Below are 18,517 nucleotides of genomic sequence, written 5' to 3' on the forward strand. Positions count from 1 at the left end.
CAACTTTATAATCAGCATGAGTGACGACTGGATGTCAATTTTTTCCGCCTGAAGATTTATGGCTAAGGAAACAAAAGTAGCCAAGCCTCCTTGCGGTCTACCATGTGATAACGAGTTCTGCGTGGCATTCAGGTAGAAGCCCTTGTATCCTGTTAGATAGAAGTCCTCACAGGCCCATGACTCTTGAAATAGAAGTATGTGGCTGCCATTTATATAAGCAACAAATGATGGATCTGTCAGATTAGATTTAATACCAGCCACATTCCATGATAGTAATGTAAGAGGCCGCTTTGTGTTTCCCTCAAGTTATGAATTCTCTTGCGTGGTTAATCCTGGAGAACCCAAATGGGGGTGCATGCTGCGTGAAGGGGCAGTAGGGTGAAAAAAGCAGTGATTTTTGATTGTTTGCATTTCAGATTCAAGTTGTCACATGTCACAGGAGCAGCCAGTGGCTGGAGCGAATTTATAGATCGCTGTAAGAGAAAATCTTGGTACGGGGGGGGGGGGGTGTTACTAACCGACAAGTCCATAGACTCGGCGTTTGCCGTATGCTCTGTAGTTGCAGGAGTCGTGCCTTGAGGATCGAGGCTTGTTGATGGGAAAGCACTATGTAAGACAGAAGGAAGACATCCTTTTCGGTTAGCTTCCAGTAGCTTGTTTAGCCTTGCCACTGCCTCAGTGTTTGTGGAAAGATTCCAAACCAGTTGAGGCGATTTCGAAGTTTGCTCAAAAGTGCAGGAAGCCTGGGCGAGTCGAACTTGAGCAACAAGCGCTTAAATTTTGGAGTCTCTGGCAGCCATTCTAATGATAGGAGACCACCCTGGGCCAAGTAGGACCTGGTCAACATTTGCAATGAGATCACAGCAGCTTTACGATTTCTCCAGGCATAATAGGGGAAGCAGGAGTGAGCGATGTTCAAGCATATATTGTTAGGAGTGAGTTGGAGGTTTACTAGCTGCTGCCCCCTACTTAGGCTCTGTGCCTCATGGTTATCAGGACCTTGATGATTTAATGGCGGATTCAAAATCGAAGCAGGGGCTTTGGTGAAGGCATTTAGTTTTCCCTCTAACATATTGATGGAAGCTGATAGCGCCTTTATTTCGTCAGCCAAGTGCAGGCAATATTTCTGCAAAGTCCTCAGCTCCACTGATCATACTATATCACATAAAGATTTACGATGAGGATCGGGATAGGGAGAGAGGCCATCTGTGCTGGAGGTCATATCCAACAGCGATTTGTCTCCTGGCAAGGGAGTATTTGAAGTTGTTGCGGGATCATATGGACAGTCTACCTGCTTGGAGGTGTTTAAAAGGTTGTTTGGAGTCATTGCAGGATTATGTAGGCAATCTAACTGCTTGGAAGTAACAGGTGAAGGAGGCACAAGATTGCAGAAAAACTCCTCCAATGATGAGATAGAAGGCTCTAAGATCTTAGGTGGTGAATCCAGCCCCGTAGGCTTCAAAACCTTAGACATAGGTTCTGAGGCATTAAAGGAACAGTCTTCCACAGAAGAGGTATGGCCACGTTTCGTCATGCTAAACCCCTTGAGCGGCTCGGTTATCTAAGAGTCCTTCAAAGGCTAAGCAAGAGCTGGTGGAAGGCCAGTGAAGCGCGGCCAGTGGCTGCCCAAGTTACAGCTAATCAGGTTGTTAGTGAAGCTCATTAAGGAGATTTATGGCGCTGGCTTTGCAAGCTTCCACAGGGTGAGTTCCTGGCGTTATCATCAAAACATTATCGTGCCAACTTCCAGAGAAAAATAGGAGCGAAGTAACTTACAGCATGAACTTGGAAAGGGAGGGGAGTTCCGGCAAGCGCGTCTTACTTCGTCGCCATCTTTCCTCGAGATCTCGCTTATAATATCAATAACTCGATATACTCTAATTAGTTGAGTAGGACAAACCAACTAACCATCAGCTACCTATCTGATTATATGAAAATTATTATATTATTTGTCAGCCTACTATTATAATAGTAGACTAACTAATTAATTAAATTAGAAAATAAACCACAAAACATTCCACAGCTAAACAAAGCTACCATATAACATACATTCAGGGAAGAAAATGTTGACATGCAGAGGGCCAGGAGGCCAGCTGATAAGCCCCAGCTTTGCCGTCTCCATCCATTGGCCCGTGCTCCGACGTACCTCAGCGACCCGGACTTCAAAAGCCAGGGCATGCAATTAGCAGAGTGTACTGCGCACACAAAAGTAGGTGTGAGGCTTGTGAAAGCATTCTATTACTACAGATTTATTAATCATAAATCAGAACAAAGAAACATGTCATCTCTCTCTCATGTCGTCTAAGAGAGAACAGCAAAAACAAAAGCTATACACAAACAGAAGTTCCCAGCAAGCTGTGCTGGAATATAAACAGACATGTGACACGCAACAATATCATGCCTGTTCCTTAAGGTGGAATGGAAATGTCAACAGAAAAACCACCTAACTAGCAAGAAAACAACAGTCAAGCATCTAACAATAGACAAGCAAAACTTAAATATAATCATGAAATAATGGACTATAAAGAACTAAAACAGATGGCAAAGGAAGGGGGGGAAGTTCCTCCCACCCTTAATGTCTGACCCCAATCCCACATAAGATGTTATTAACGGACAACAAGGGAGGTGATATATCACGTTTTCCTCTAAAATTAAGAGCTAAACAAGGAATGGCTAATGCCAAACCTGGTCGATTCTTCCCCCCATGCTTTCAACAATTCTGGGGCCCAGGGGTTCTTGTAGCATCACGCGCCAACTTGAGTCTACTCGGTCAATCTCCGAATGTGCCAACCTGGACAACCAGGCAACATCAGGGGACGGGCAAAGGAAGGAGGGGCAGGCTCGGTAAATGCCGTGTTCGATGTCGATGCTGTGCCCGATGGTCTCAGGGGGCCCTCCCCTTGCTGTTGCACTAGCACTTGTAGCGGCAAAGTGTTCCTCTTAGCATCAGGACTCCTCAGGTTTTTCCCCGCAGCTGGTGTTCTCAGGGTCCATGGGGATGATACCTCCAGGGGGGGGAGGAAGCCTCCGTTATATCATCATTCTCCATACCAGGGTGGAAGCCGCCAGCGTTGCTACCTCTGGGGCTGACCATCCCCCAGCTGCCACCTGGGTAGGTTCAATCTTGGGTGCCTCGAGACCTGGGGGGTTCAGAATTGGCCTTTTCCTAAACTCCAGCTGCCACCTGAAGAACGGATGTCGACTCACCCCCAGGTGGAAGGCCCTCACCACAAAGGTCCCTGAGACCCTTGGCCTCACGTAAGTTCTGTTGGTTACCTCCTCTGCTATGGCCAGCTGCCAGCCTTGTGGCTTAAGAATCTCTGGCGTCTTGAGAGCGGAACTCGCCCTCACCCCCCGGCTTCCCTAGGTGCCTTTCAGCTGAGTCATCTACAGAGTAATTTATCTTGACCCAGGCTCCATACCGAGCATTTAACCAGTCTGTTTCAGTTTAGGAGTACTGCTGGCATGCAGGACAATTGCATTCACAGCTGGGAAGATAGAAGCAAGGCATACAGCACAGCTGGATTCACAAGCTTAAGAGGGTAGAGGCGAGCCCAAATGGAACACTCTTGCAACATAGGGTCTTTGGTAGCAATAACCATTCCCCACCTCCCTTAGGCTTTGACCCTGCGTTTTAAATGAACTGAGTCAGAGTCAGTTCAGAAAAAAGTTCAGAAGATTAATTAGAGTTGTTTAGAGTTATGAGTCCTTGAAATAAGCCGGTCAGTGGCTGTTAAGCTGTTCTACTTTGTTAGATCTAATTTACGGTGCCAACTTCACAAGTTCTCTGATGTAAAATCCCAGGTTGCCAAACACATAAAACATACCCTACTTTCGATAAGAAGAGGGTTTAAAAGTTAAAAGTTTAAAAGGAGTAGGAGCCCCCAACATATAATTGAAGAGAGCTCTGACAAGCGCGTCTGTCTTTGGCGTCATCGTGGCAGCCTTGACCAAGACCATATCTTTTGTACGGGTTATGGGAGCTTTGAGTACCTAGTAATGCTGTTTGGGTTGCAATCAGGCACAGCCATGTTCCAGGCCTTCCTAAATCATGTGCTGGCAGGTCTTTTAGGCGCAACAGTTTTGTGTTACCTGGACAATGTTCTAATTTACTCAGAAAATCCAGAGGAGCACGTGCAACATGTGACAGAGGTATTGCGCCGATTGCAGGCACACCGCCTTTATGCAAAGCTGGAAAAGTGCACATTCCATGTCAAGGAAGTGGAGTTTTGGGGGTACCGCATCTCTTCTGAAGGGGTGTACATGGACCTGGTCAAGGTACAGACGGTGTTGGATTGGCAGAGGCCAAAGACAAAGAAGGACTTGCAAAGGTTCTTAGGCTTCGCTAACTTTTACTGCAAGTTCGTGCCTAGCGACTCCACTTACAGACTGCTTGAGGGGGAAGAAGCCTTTCATCTGGACAGAGGTGGCACAAGAGGCGTTTGAGAGGCTTAAGGCGACGTTTGCCACGGAGGAGTACCTGCACCACGCAGACCCATACCAGCCAATCATAGTGGAGGCAGAAGCATCAGAAAGAGCAATAGGAGCGGTGCTGCTACAAAGGGACAGGCACGGAGATCTGAGACTGTGTGCGTTTCATTCTCAGAAGTTGAATGCATTCGAGCAGAATTATACCATTTGGGAAAGAGAATTGCTTGCCATAAAGGAAGCTCTGGGCGTGTGGAGGCATCTGCTCGAAGGGGCCCAACACCAGGCAGAGGTGCGCACTGACCACAAGAACTTGGAGTACTGGAGAACTGCGAGGCACCTGAATCAGAGACAGATCCGATGGGCAGTTTTTTGCCTGATTCAACTTCAGGATAAGATATGTACCAGGACACCAAAATCAGAGAGCAGATGCTCTGTCCTGAAAGCCCGAATACCTGGAGGGAGAGCCAGACACTGGGTTGAGATATATGTTGAAACCAGACCAATTGCAACTGGCGGCACAGAGTTTGAGGCAGACAGTAGCGGATGAGTTTGCACGAGATAAACTAGAAGAGGTGCGAGGAAATGGGGACAGCGTTGAGGGTTTCAGTGAGAAAGACGGTTTGCTGTTCAAGGGGGAAGTGCTCTATGTTCCAGTGGGAGAACTTCGGGCTTGAGCGCTACAACAGTGTCATGATAACCCTACGGTAGGTCATTTTGGATACTACAAGACACTGTATCAGCTCAGGAGGCGATTCTGGTGGCCGAAAAAGCGAGAGGAGACAAGAGTACGTGAGAGCGTGTGAGACCTGCCAGAGAGCAAAAATGCCGAGGCAAGCACCTTCCAGATTGCTACAGCCACTTCCCACCCTACAAGGATCTTGGGAGATGGTTGCGATGGATTTCATCACAGATCTGCCAGAGTCGAGGAAACAGACCGTGATATGGGTGGTGGTGGACTTATTCATGAAAATGGCACGCTTTGTGCCATGTCCTAAGTTGCCATCGGCCCAAGAGACAGCAAAGATGTTTGCGGACCACATGTTTAAGTTGCACAGGCTGCCATTGAGAGTTATTTCAGACAGAGGTACACAATTCACTTCGCAGTTTTGGAAGAAGATGATGCAGCTGTTGGATGTGGAAGTGTGCCTGACCTCATCAAGACACCCTCAAACCAATGGAGAGTCGGAAAGAACCAATGTGACGCTGCAACAGTACCTTCGCTGTTATGTTAATTATCAGCAGGAGGACTGGGTGGACAAGTTGGGACTGGTAGAGTTCGCCTACAATAACGCTGTGCACGTGTCAACCCAGCAAGCTCCATTTGTAGTGAACTATGGACAACACCCAAGAGTGTTCCCGGACCCTTGGAGTAACCTGTTGGTGCCGCCGGCGAAGCAGTTCATGGAAGAAATGCAGGCCTTACATGAATTATTGAGGGAGCAGCTAGACACTGCCAAGTCAGTGTACAAGAGGAGTGCAGACAAGCATAGACAGTCAGGGCCTGAGATCAAGGTGGGAGATAAAGTATGGTTGTCCACCAAGGACTTGCCTCAGAAAGGGAGGTGCAAGAAGTTAAGACCATAAATGGTAGGGGCGTTTGAGGTAGTGGAACAAATTAACCCTATATCATTCCGGCTCAAACTACCAGATTCTATGAAAATACACCCCGTATTCCGTAGGGCTCTCCTATCACCGGTCACACCAGCCCATCAGTATCAGAAACCTAGACAACCTTCTCCACCACCAGTAATGGTGGCGGGAGAGGAGGAATACGAGATAGAAGCAATATTGGATTCTTGGCTCTGCAGGAGGAAGTCGCAGTACTTAGTTGCCTGGAAAGGGTATGGGCCTGAGGACAATTCTTGGCAGAAGGCAGAGGATGTGCATGCCTCGTTATTGCAGAGAGAGTTCCACCTCCATTTCCCGCACAAACCCAAACCAAGAGGGAGGAGGGAGGAGGTTACTAGTAGCGAGGAAGCAGACGAAAACGAGGAGTGGTGGCAACTGGCCTGAGAAAGGTCCTCCTTCACCAGCAGGGAGTCCGCAGGGGAGGAGGGGTTTAGAGAGGGGGGTGGTGTCAGGGACACGTCCAGCAGAGAGGAATCTCCAGAGGAGGAGGAATTGGCTGTACCTGAGTTGCCCAGAAGTAGGAGGCGGAGCAAGCGATTAGAGCAGAGGTGGGCCAGCAGGAGGTGGGGGAGGACGTGGCGTATATCTGGCCTTGGGAGGGGTCAGAAGCCAGTCAAGTCAACTGACTCCGATAGCGAAGGATGAGTTGTGGAAGCTTGGACTGCTGTAAGCCTGTTATTGAGAAATAAACCTCAGTGTAGCAGCACTGAAGTGCGAGTGATTGTAGTACATTAAAAGGTTGGTTTTATTCCAAAAAGATTAGATTGCTGAGCGCTCCCCTCCTGGGAGGCAGTCTCCATTTTAAGATGATGACTTGACTGAGTGCAAAGCGTTGCGTTTCTTTTGACGAAAGCAACATGGGAGGAACCTTCTATTAGCACGTTGTGACGTAGTTTTCCCCCTATCCTGTACTCCCCCTCTTCTACGCTCGGGAATACTCAAAGGCTGACCTGCCGTCTCTGAAAAGCTATCTGTAGATTCCTCTAGCCTGGGAGAGGACCCTTCGCCTACTTCCTGGGAGTGAGTTTCCATGGCCACCTCTCTTTCCCCCAAACATTTTTATTGATTTTCCAAAAATTTTAAACAAACAAACATACATACATCTTAACTGTACTTAATCCAATCTTAGTAACATTGTTAAGTGACTTCCTCAAATCCCCCTGGCTGAATTTCAGTGTATATCGACTTCCGGAGGCGGCGTGTTCGGTAATGGCGGTCCTCTTCAGTTACTGAAGGGGAAGCTCCGCGGAAACGGGCCGTCCACTACGGCGAAGCGGAGACCCACATCGGAAAACCACAGGCAGAGTGAGCCTGTGGCCGTGGGACTCGGCGGGCACCAAAAGCGCCCCCCGAAACACAGAAGGGACCCCGTAAGGGGCCTCGGAACGTGGACGGGAGCGCGGTGCTGTGAGTCGATCGCTCTTTCCGTGTGAGCGAAGCCGCACAGCTGCTGCCGAAGAGCGCTGACCTTTTTTCCTGGACTATTGGATCTGAAACAGCAACCCGTGAGTAAATGGGACTAAAATAATCTAAATTAACCTTTTGAAATTTGGATAAAGCGGGAGATGTAACCAGGAAGTCCGTCTCCCTATCTTGCTGAAGTTTTAAAGCAATGACTCTTTTTCTGAAGCCTTTGAGAGAAGTTTAAACTTTCTTTTAACTTGGTGCATGAGCTGAACTGTCGCGTGGATCTAAGGGATTTACCCTCTCTTTTTCTTTTTCCTTTTTTCTGGACTTTGATATTGGTTTTTTCCTCTCCCTGTGGATTTACAAATTTTACAAGGGAACCCAGGTACTTGACTGCCTGAATATTGAAGCTGTCAGTTTGCGGACTTTACTATGTTTCACTGAATTGCTACATCTGAGCTCTTGGACTAGTTATTTGGATACATTGTTTTCTGGCACTTTTCCTGAAACAGTGTTTAAACAAGGACTTTCTCTGCTCTTAAAAGAAGATTTGAAGGTTTTCTTTTTTTAACATAGAACTGGTGGGACTTTGTTTGATTTTAGGGAAACTTTTTAAGTTTGGGAATAAGTTTTTTGTTTTTTTTATAAATATTTTTATTGCTTTTTTCAGGTACAGATATGAAGTCAGATATATAAAGAAAATAACAAAAAGAAGAAAAAGAAAAGAAAAAGAAATCCGTCTTTCCAAGACATTTTTTCATAACCAACCGGACTTCCCCACGTCTCCCCCACCCTGCCTTCTTTACAATAAAAATATCAGCAAATTAATTCCTTGTTTCATGTGTTATTTGTACTTTCGAATAATTATCTTTGGAGTTCAAAATACTTATTATCAATTTGCTTTTGCCCTAAAATAAGTACAATCTTATTTCAAACTATAATCCTTTCATAGTTATATCTTAATTTCCAATATCCCAAATCTTATTGCTGGAGCTAGATTTTCCAAATCATGCAAATTCTTAACATTCATATAACTTATAATGTTTTTGTAAATAATCCTTAATTTTTTTCCAGTCCTCCTCCATTGTCTCTTCTCCCAAGTCTCGGATTCTGCCAGTCATTTCGGCCAATTCCATATAGTCCATCAATTGCGTATGCCATTCTTCCAGTGTGGGCAAATCTTGTGTCTTCCAGTGCTTTGCGATAAGTATTCTTGCTGCTGTTGTTGCATACATAAAAAACGTTCTATCCTTCTTTAACACTTTCTGGCCGACAATGCCCAGGAGGAAGGCCTCTGGTTTCTTGGAAAAGGTATACTTAAATACCTTTTTTAACTCATTATAGATCATTTCCCAGAAGGCCTTCACTTTTGGACAGGTCCACCAGAGATGAAAGAATGTCCCTTCAGCCTCCTTACATTTCCAACATTTATTATCAGACAAATGATATATCTTAGCAAGCTTGACTGGGGTCATGTACCACCTGTATATCATTTTCATAATATTTTCTTTCAAGGCATTACATGCCGTGAATTTCATACCAGTGGTCCATAACCTTTCCCAGTCCTCAAACATAATGTTGTACCCAATGTCTTGAGCCCATTTTATCATGGCTGATTTGACTGTCTCATCCTGAGTGTTCCATTTAAGCAGCAAGTTATACATTCTCGAGAGTACCTTAGTCTTTGGTTCTAACAGTTCTGTCTCTAGTTTCGATTTTTCCACCTGGAATCCTGTTTTTTTATCCAACTTAAAAACCTCTTGAATTTGAGCATAATGAAACCAATCTTGCACCTTATTCTTTAGTTTTTCATAGCTCTGTAGCCTCCAATTGTCTCCAATTTTTTCTATTATTTCCCCATATTTCAGCCAGCCGGCCTCCATATTGGGGTTTTTTCGAGCCTTGGCCTCCACTGGTGATAACCACCTCGGGGTCTTACCTTCTAATAAGTCTTTGTATTATTTCCAGACCATAAATATTGCTTTTCTGACAATATGGTTTTTGAACATTTTATGAGTCTTTACCTTGTCGTACCACAAATATGCATGCCATCCTAAAGAGTTATTAAACCCTTCCAGATCTAGGACATCAGTGTTCTCTAAAAGTAACCAATCTTTCATCCAGCAGAAGGCTGCAGCTTCGTAATATAACCTTAAGTCTGGCAGGGCAAACCCCCCTCTTTCTTTTGCATCAGTTAGTATTTTAAATTTTATTCGGGGCTTTTTGCCCTGCCAAACAAACTTTGAGATATCCTTCTGCCATTTACCAAAACATTCCACTCTGTCCACAATCTGTAGGGCTTGAAACAAAAACAACATCTTTGGCAATACATTCATTTTTACAGCTGCAATTCTACCCAACAAGGAAAGTTTCAGTCTTGACCAAGCTTCTAAATCCTTTTTAACTTCTAACCAACATTTTTCATAATTATCCTTAAATAAATTCAAATTTTTGGAGGACAAATTAACCCCCAGGTATTTCACTTTTTTAACCACATTTAATTCTGTTTCCTTCTGAAACTCATCTGTTTCTAAAGGTGTCAAGTTTTTCCCCAGAACCTTAGTTTTTTGCTTGTTCAACTTAAATCCCGCCACCCGACCAAACTCATAAATGAGTTCTAAAACTCTTTTTGTACTAGATTCTGGCTCCTGTAGTGTTAAAACCAAATCATCTGCAAAAGCTTTCAATTTATATTGTTTCACTCCGACCTGTATTCCTTGTACCAACCGGTCCTCCCTAATCATACTCAAAAGCACCTCCAGGACTGAGATAAATAAAAGAGGGGATAAAGGGCACCCCTGTCGTGTTCCTTTTTCAATTTTAAACTCTTCTGTCACCACATTGTTCACTATCAATTTGGCTTTTTGTTCTGAATAGATTGCTTCTATACCATTTTCAAACCCCCGTCCCACTCCCATCCCTTCCAAATTTTTCTTCATAAACTTCCAAGAGATGTTGTCAAAGGCCTTCTCCGCATCGATGAAAATTAACACTGCTTCAGTATTGATGTTAGTTTGCAAAAGTTCCAAAATGTCAATAATGTTCCTAGTGTTGTCAAACAAATGTCTGCCTGGGAGAAAGCCTGCCTGGTCCTTGTGAATTACTTCATTTAACACTTTTTTAAGCCTACTTGCCAAAATATCTGCAAAAATTTTGTAATCCACATTTAGGAGTGAGATGGGACGGTAGTTCTTTAGTTGAGTCTTTTCAGTTTCCAGTTTAGGAATCAATGTGATGAAAGCTTCTTTCCACGTTTCCGGTGCCTTCCTCCCCTCCATAATCTGGTTACAAACCTCCATTAATGGTTGGATCAAGTAGTCTTTTAAAGTCTTATAGTACTTGGAGGTAAGTCCATCTGGCCCTGGAGATTTGCCGAGTTGCATATTCTGGATGGCACTCTCAATTTCCTGTTGTGTTATTCTGAAATTCAAGATTGTTCTCTTTTCTTGAGATAGTTTTGGTAATCCGTTAACTTTTAAAAATTGGTCTATCTCAGTCACTTCCTGAGGCCCTTGCGTATAAAGTTTTTTGAAATATTTCTGGAAACACTTTCTAATTTCTTCTGGCTTCTGTATATTTCTCCCTTCAACCTCCAGATTGGTAACAAAATTCATTTTTTGTCTCTTTTTCAACTGCCATGCTAGCAGTTTTCCACATTTGTTCGCCGATTCAAATGATCTTTGTTTCATTTGTTTAATTTTCCATTCCACTTCTTGATTTATTAATTTCACATATTGTGCTTGATGAAAATTAATTTCTCTCAGAATCTCTTTTGATTTTGGTTTTAGTCTCAGTTTTTTCTCTCCATCTCTTATCTTCTCAAATATCTTATCCTTTTTTCCATTCCAGAGTTTTTTCTTGATCGTATTCTGTTGTATCAGAAACCCTCTCATTACTGCCTTACTTGCGTCCCAGATTGTTCTCTTTTCCACCGAAGTGTTCAAGTTTATTTCAAAATAGTCTTTTAAGGTTTTTTGGGCCTTCTTCACAATCTCCTGATCTCTTAATAGATTGTCATTCATTCTCCATCTGAAGGAACCGGTTGGAGTAAATCTCAATTCCACTTTCAGGGAGTTATGGTCGGAGCAGGTTTTTGGGCAGATTTCCACTTTTTTAGTCTTAGGTGCCAGCCCTCTAGATGTCCATATTTGGTCGATTCTTGTCCATGACAAGTGAGCCTCAGAAAAGAATTTTCCTTCTTTACCTAAGGGGTTATTTGTCCTCCAAATGTCAATCAGATCCATACTGTCAGTCAGTTCAAAAAAAGTTTTGGGTAGTCTGCCATCTTTAGTTAAATTTTGGTTTTGTGACTTGTCCATGTAAGTAGAGACCACCCCATTCATATCTCCCATCATGATGATGTTGGTATAGTCCAGATAATCCAGCATTATCTCATGCAGCTTCTTGTAGAATTCCGACTTCCCTTCATTAGGTGCATAAATTCCTACTATCAAAAACTTTTCTCCTTGTGTTTGTATCTCAATTGCCAAAATTCTTCCTTGCTCATCTTTAAACAGAAATTTCGGTGACAGGTTCTCCTTTGCATAAATCACTACGCCTCTTTTCTTGACTTTCTCTGATGAAATAAATTCTTGGCCTAGTCTTTTGTTGATTAACACTTTCCTATGGAGCCTAGTCACATGCGTTTCCTGCAAGCAAATAATGTCCAATTGTTCTTTTTTCAATATATGAAAGATCCTTCTTCTTTTTTCCGGGGAATTTCCACCATGTATATTCCAACTAAAAAGCTGCAGAGACATCCTGGATCAATTTATAAGTCCTATAGAGGTGTGTCTTCTTTTTCGTCCAGACCCGGAGGTGGGACAGGTGTTGATTCAGGCAAAGGTGGTGGCCAGGCTCCTGCTACTCCTTTCCGAAGGTCCTCTCTGTGGTCGTTCAGAAATTTTAGTTGGTCTTCTGCTGTTCTAATTTTAACTTTTTTTTCCTTTGAAATTAAAAGATAGTCCTTGGGGAAACTCCCACTTATAGGGAATTGTGTTGTTTTTCAGTAGTCCTGCTAGATCTTTATATGTATATGTTGGAATTCTGCCTGGGTCAGAGGAATGTGCCACAGCGTAGGCACCGGCAGATATTCCTGTCGACCTCCCCGCGTCTCCACTCTGCTGATAAGCAGGCGAGGTCTCGGCGATTCATCTCAGATGTGTGAGAGGAACACACCGTTCTCCCTCTCTCCCCTTTGGTGTCCCCCAGGGAGGGGAAAGAAGCAGACAGAAAACTATTTACATCCTTTATTTCTGTCTCTCATATCAGTACAGAGAAACATGTCTGCACTCGACAACAGCAAGAAGAAACTCCACCCATGTACTTCCAGTACGGGTCATATGACACACACACACTGAGCTAACATCCGGTGCTCAGTACAGAATGGGCTGCCCCTTTGTTCCCATGGCAACAGTCACAAACATCCTGTTTGGCTTTCCAGCCACAAGCAGCTGACTGAGCTGCTGGAGCCTTTGCTTGCTGCAGCATTGGTGCTTTATGGTAACATACTCCCCCTAAAGTATCAATGCGTGCTGCGAGCAAAGCGTCATCCAGAGAAGAAAACAAACAGTTGTTATACTTATAACATTCCCCTGTTGTTTCAGTTCCACCCTTGGAACTACCCGCCACTGGTTTTACCAATGTACCTCTCTGGTTGTGTGACTTCGCATTACCTTGGTTAACGACTCTCTGTTGTTCCTTTGTCTCTGACTTAGACACAGCTTCAATTTGTCCTTGGTCGTTTACAACAGCAACATATGCAAGGTTAGCAAACTCCTTTGAATACCTCTTGGGTGGTACACCCTTCGTTGCTCTCTCAGACCTACGTAAGAGTTGCTTCTCTTCTCTGCTTTCTGGTTCAGCCTCTGAACTCTCTGAAGAACCAGTACTAAGCTTAATCAGTGGTTCATCCTCCTCTTCTGAGGGTCTAGTCATTATTTGAGATTTCCTCTCAATGACTGTGACAACTGAGCTGTCTGAGCTATCGCTGTCATCATCATCAGTACCACTGGACTCAATAAGATCAAACTCATCATCATCATCATCAGAATCATCTGTGGGAAAAGTGTGAACAATCACTCTCTCCTGTTCAGGAGCACTCTCTAGAAATTTTGTGAGAATCACCTGACCAGATTCAGACAAAATTACTCTGTAGAGACCTTTTTCATAACCTACGAAGATGCCTCTGGCATTCTTTACCCCACTTGGAGCTTCTGTTCTCACATGAGACCCGAAAACCTTAAAATAGGCAACAGAAGGTTTTCTATTAAACAGCTTCTCAAAAGGAGAACATCCCAACTCTGTTGAGACTTTTCTCAACCACACATGAAGATAGGACGCTAGAGACTCGGCCCAATAGTCATGTGGTAAATGTGAACTCAGCAATTGTGCATGCATCCCCTTTTGCAATTCTTTGTTCACCCTAACACAGACACATTTCTTCCATGCTTCTTCGGAACTAGCAAGTTTGTGTCTTATCCCTTTTCCATCCAGGAACCTCTGGAAATCCTGTAAAAGAAAAACTGGCTTGTCATCTGTGAAAAGACAATCAATGTTAGCATCATGCATACTTTTAACCTTGTCACAAAACTCCTGAAACTTTTCTAAAGTTTCCTGCGGTTTCTTCATCATATAAACCCAAGAATAATTAGTGAAAGAATCAACACACACAAGGTAATATTTTGCACCGCCTCTAGATGGTTCTAGAGGACCAATCACATCAGCATACACCCGCTGAAACGCTCTGTGGACCTTCTTGGCCACCTTCTTGGTGTCCTCTTTGTTGGTCAGACCTGTAAGAGAAAATTCGTTAGAATCAGAAGTATTACATTTCATGTAATCACTTTGATCAAAAGTCAACAAATACAGTCCATCTTTCTCTTTGGCAGTAAGAAACAGTTCTCCATCTTTGTAGATCTTGCATCTTTTAGCATCATAGTACAGTTTTAGTCCCTTCTTTGCAATCTGCGAAGCACTCAGCAGACTAAATTTCAGTTCTGGAACCAGGTAAACATCGCTTATAGTCAAGTTCAGACTCTCAAGATACACAGTTCCAATTCCGGTCGCTTCCAGTTCTTGACCGTTGGCTTGTTTCACAGTGAAGCTTTGCTTCTTCAACGTCGAAAACAGTTCTCTGTGTGGGCAGAGATGCTTCGTGGCGCCGGTATCGATTATGAATGCGTTCCCAACATCTGGCGTGGTTCCTTTCGCCATCATCGCCTTTGCAGGTTTCATCTGGCACTTGGTACGGCTTTTGCTTGACGCCTCAGGCTTCGTAGAGCTGCTCTTGGCTCCTTTTGACTGTCGTGGCTTCTTACAGTTCCGCTGTAGATGCCCAGTCTGTCCACAATTGTAGCATCGGACAGCACTCAATGCTACAGCATCACCAGTAGTGGGAAGATTTGAACTCTGTTCTTGCCTCCCTCTGTCTTTCACTTCCGGTGCAGCAAGTCTGTCGTGTTCGTTCAGGACCACAGCACACACCCTTTCCGCGGTTAGCTGCTGAGCAGGTAGCGAACCAAGCTGACTGGCAACAACCTTGTAGGTGCGGTTCAGGCTGTTTATCATCATGAAGCAAAACACTTCCTCCTGTAGACGGAAATTGCGTTCCACCATCTGTTGACGCAGATATTTCATCTCTGTCAGGTGCGCTTGAACATCTCCATCAGGCGCTAATCTCAGATTGGTCAACTTCTCAAAATACAGCAACGCTGAAGAACCGGCATCTCTCTGATGCGTTGTACGCAGCGCGTTCCAAACCTCTTGCGCAAATTCCAAATGCTGTATATGCACAAGCTGCTCATCTGAGACACACAGAATTATAGCAGTCCTGGCCTTCACATTCTGTGACTCCCAAGCACGCGTTGGTGCTGCTGGGATGGGGTTCTCAATCACCTCAAACAGTCTCTGATTCTGCAGCAGGGCCTTCATCTTAATAGACCAAGATGAATAATTGTCATTGGTCAGGAGGGGTGGAGAAGGCAAGCCTCCCCCCTTCTTGGCATCCATTTTGAGTCCTTGCATTGACTCTAAAACACAAGCCTCTAAAATCCAATAGCTGGCTTGTTTACACTCTTGACACCTGGCAACTCTGACACTGGCTGCGTTGGAAAGTCCCTTCCAGCAGTTCGTGAGGACCTAGTCATAACAAAACTTTGTTTTCGCCTCTCTGAGGCATAGTCTGACTGTCCAGCCCTCTCGAGTAACCTTCCATTTCTCCTCTCTGAGGCACAGCCTTCACAAGGACGTTGCCTAGCAACAGCGCATTCCTTTCCTCGGACAGGAAACCACAAAAATGCCTGGTATGCAGGCCTCTTCTAGGTTGGAGCTGCTTTCCCACACACGCTCTCCGTGAAGCAGAGAATGAATCATTCTGCATTCACACTTCTAAGCCCTCAAAAGTCTCATACCTTGAGCATCGTGGCTTGGCTGTCAGCTTCTTCTGGTCAGCTTCTGGCTGCAGAGAATCAGCCTCTCAAATCAGGCTTCCTTGGAGCAGAGGAGGACAATTCACCAGCCTCTCATCCAGATGTCCGATGGATCGAAGAAAACAGCAACCATCCTAAGGCTGCCACTGTTGGAATTCTGCCTGGGTCAGAGGAATGTGCCACAGCGTAGGCACCGGCAGATATTCCTGTCGACCTCCCCGCGTCTCCACTCTGCTGATAAGCAGGCGAGGTCTCGGCGATTCATCTCAGATGTGTGAGAGGAACACACCGTTCTCCCTCTCTCCCCTTTGGTGTCCCCCAGGGAGGGGAAAGAAGCAGACAGAAAACTATTTACATCCTTTATTTCTGTCTCTCATATCAGTACAGAGAAACATGTCTGCACTCGACAACAGCAAGAAGAAACTCCACCCATGTACTTCCAGTACGGGTCATATGACACACACACACTGAGCTAACATCCGGTGCTCAGTACAGAATGGGCTGCCCCTTTGTTCCCATGGCAACAGTCACAAACATCCTGTTTGGCTTTCCAGCCACAAGCAGCTGACTGAGCTGCTGGAGCCTTTGCTTGCTGCAGCATTGGTGCTTTATGGTAACAGTTCTTAAGTCCAAAAGTTGTTTCGGGATGTCTCTGTAGATTTCTGCTTTTTTACCTTGAATCACCAGTGCTTTTTTAAAATGTAGGCCTAATATTTTGTCACTTTCTTGCCTAGATCTCAAAATGATCAGGCAGTCTCTAGCTCTGTCCTTTCTCACCACTCTTCCCAGTCTAAAAGCGGTGACAATTTTAAAGTCCTTATCTTCTTCTATACCCCAGAACTTTGATAGTTCTGATGTCAAAAAACCAATCAAATCTTCTTTTTCAAGTTCTGGTATTGCTCTTAATCTAAGATTATTTTCCCGATTTTTCAATTCCACCATAGACAGATAGGCCTGCTGTTCACTGATTTGCCTGCACAACGGCCTTACTTCCCTTCTTACTTCCTCGGCCTTCTTATTAGCTTCTTCTGCTTTTTGGTTTGCTTCTACAGCCAGTTTCCGATTTTCTGTAGTTGTTGTTTGAAGGTTCCCAATTACTTGTGTATTTTGGGAGACTTGTTGATGGTAGTTGTAACTTGATCAAACTTTGTATTTAAGGCTGCCAGCTGATCCAAAATTTGTTTAGAAACTGGGTCAATCCCTCCTGAAGCCATATCTTTTGGAGCTGGCTCTTGGGCTGGCTGAACAACTTCTCCTTCTTGCAATGTTAAAACAGTAGGAACGGATGATCTGCGTGGCTGTACAGTCAATGTTGTTTGTAGCAATTGCTGAGCAGATTGTTCTGCTTTCGTTTTGGCTGCCCTAGTTTTCCTTGTGCCACTCATTCCACAGCTGTCTATGCGTCAAGGTCAAATTGTAAGTCCCATGGGAAAAATAATCCAGAATGTAAACAACCACCCAGAAGATAGTCCAAATAATATGCAGTTCCCAGAGACTTGTTAGTCCTAGATCCACTAGAGGGAGCTCCCCTGTAAGTCAGAGGAAAAAGAAACTTTTTCCACCATTAAACAGCAGCCCAAAAAGAAAAAAGATTAAAGAGGTACCTTCAATGTCCCTTTAAACTTGCAGAGCTTTCCCAAAGTTAAACAAAGTTTCAGTAATGGTGCAAGTAGCAGTCTCTTATTTGTATCCAACAGCGCTCAACAGTAGCACTTCCACATTTAGTTACAGTTTCCCGCGATTTGACAGCTCTTATTGTCCTGGCAGCCCAACGATTTGGTTATTCAACTTTTGTAATCCACTTAATAGAGGAGAAATTTCAGTTCAAATCAATTCACTCACTAACAACTTAGTCCTTTCCCCTTCCAAGTAAAAAAATTCAAACTTGCGCGATTATGACAGCTTCCTTTTATAGTCCTTTTCAAGACGCTCCCCGCTTACAAAAGTCTTTGCTTTGATCTTAAGCAGAATCGGAAGGCGGACTTCCTGTTTTCACCTCCCGTTTTCAGCCGAATTTAAAGATTTTTGTCTCAAATAAATTCTTATATTCCTTACTCACGAGTGTAGAGTTTTAAAGCCTGATGTTCCAGGAAGAAAGGACAGCGCTCATCAGCAGCAGCCGCGCGGCTTCGCTTCCGCAGAAAGAGCGATGAACTCACAGCACCGCTCCCCCTTCCACGTTCCGGATCCCCTTACGAGGCTCCTTCACCGTTTCTGGGGTCGCTCCTGGTGCCCGCCGAGTCCCACGGCCACGGGCTCGCTCTGCCCGTGGTTTTTCTTGATGGGTCGTCGCTGTGCCGCAGCGCACGACCCTTTTCCGCGGAGCCCCTCTTCAGAGACCGAAGAGGACCGCCATTGCTGTTTCGCGCCGCCTCCGAAACTTTCCTTTGTTTCAACTCCCTCTACTGGACTGGATTAATAATTGCTCGTGACTGGTGTTTTTCCCTTTTCTGCCTTAACTTTTTGTTTATTCTCTGGGCTGGTGGTTTCCCATGGGAAGATAAATAACTTGACCTTGGCACATAGACAGGACTGGAATGAGTGGCACTGGGAAAACAAGAGCTGCTAAAGCGAAAGCAAAGCAACTTTCACAACTTTCTCAACTTCCACAACTTTCTCAA

At 44.5% G+C, this 18,517-nt stretch overlaps 1 protein-coding gene and 1 long non-coding RNA gene across 2 annotated transcripts in view; one reads left to right on the forward strand and one right to left on the reverse strand.

Moving 5' to 3' along the window:
• LOC310697702 (ubiquitin-conjugating enzyme E2 A) overlaps positions 1–18,517 on the forward strand; it is a 627,049-nt gene that overhangs the window by 522,614 nt on the left and 85,918 nt on the right. The gene's annotated exons all lie outside the window — the stretch shown is intronic.
• The window catches only part of LOC310697712, a 1,172,922-nt gene continuing 1,167,107 nt past the window's right edge, over positions 12,703–18,517 (reverse strand). Inside the window, exon 2 of the long non-coding RNA XR_014521149.1 lies at positions 12,703–13,523. This is a non-coding gene — a long non-coding RNA (uncharacterized lncRNA). The remainder of the gene's footprint in view (positions 13,524–18,517) is intronic.

The sequence above is a fragment of the Podarcis liolepis genome, assembly GCF_965112155.1.
Source record: "Podarcis liolepis genome assembly, chromosome: W".
NCBI lineage: Eukaryota > Metazoa > Chordata > Lepidosauria > Squamata > Lacertidae > Podarcis > Podarcis liolepis.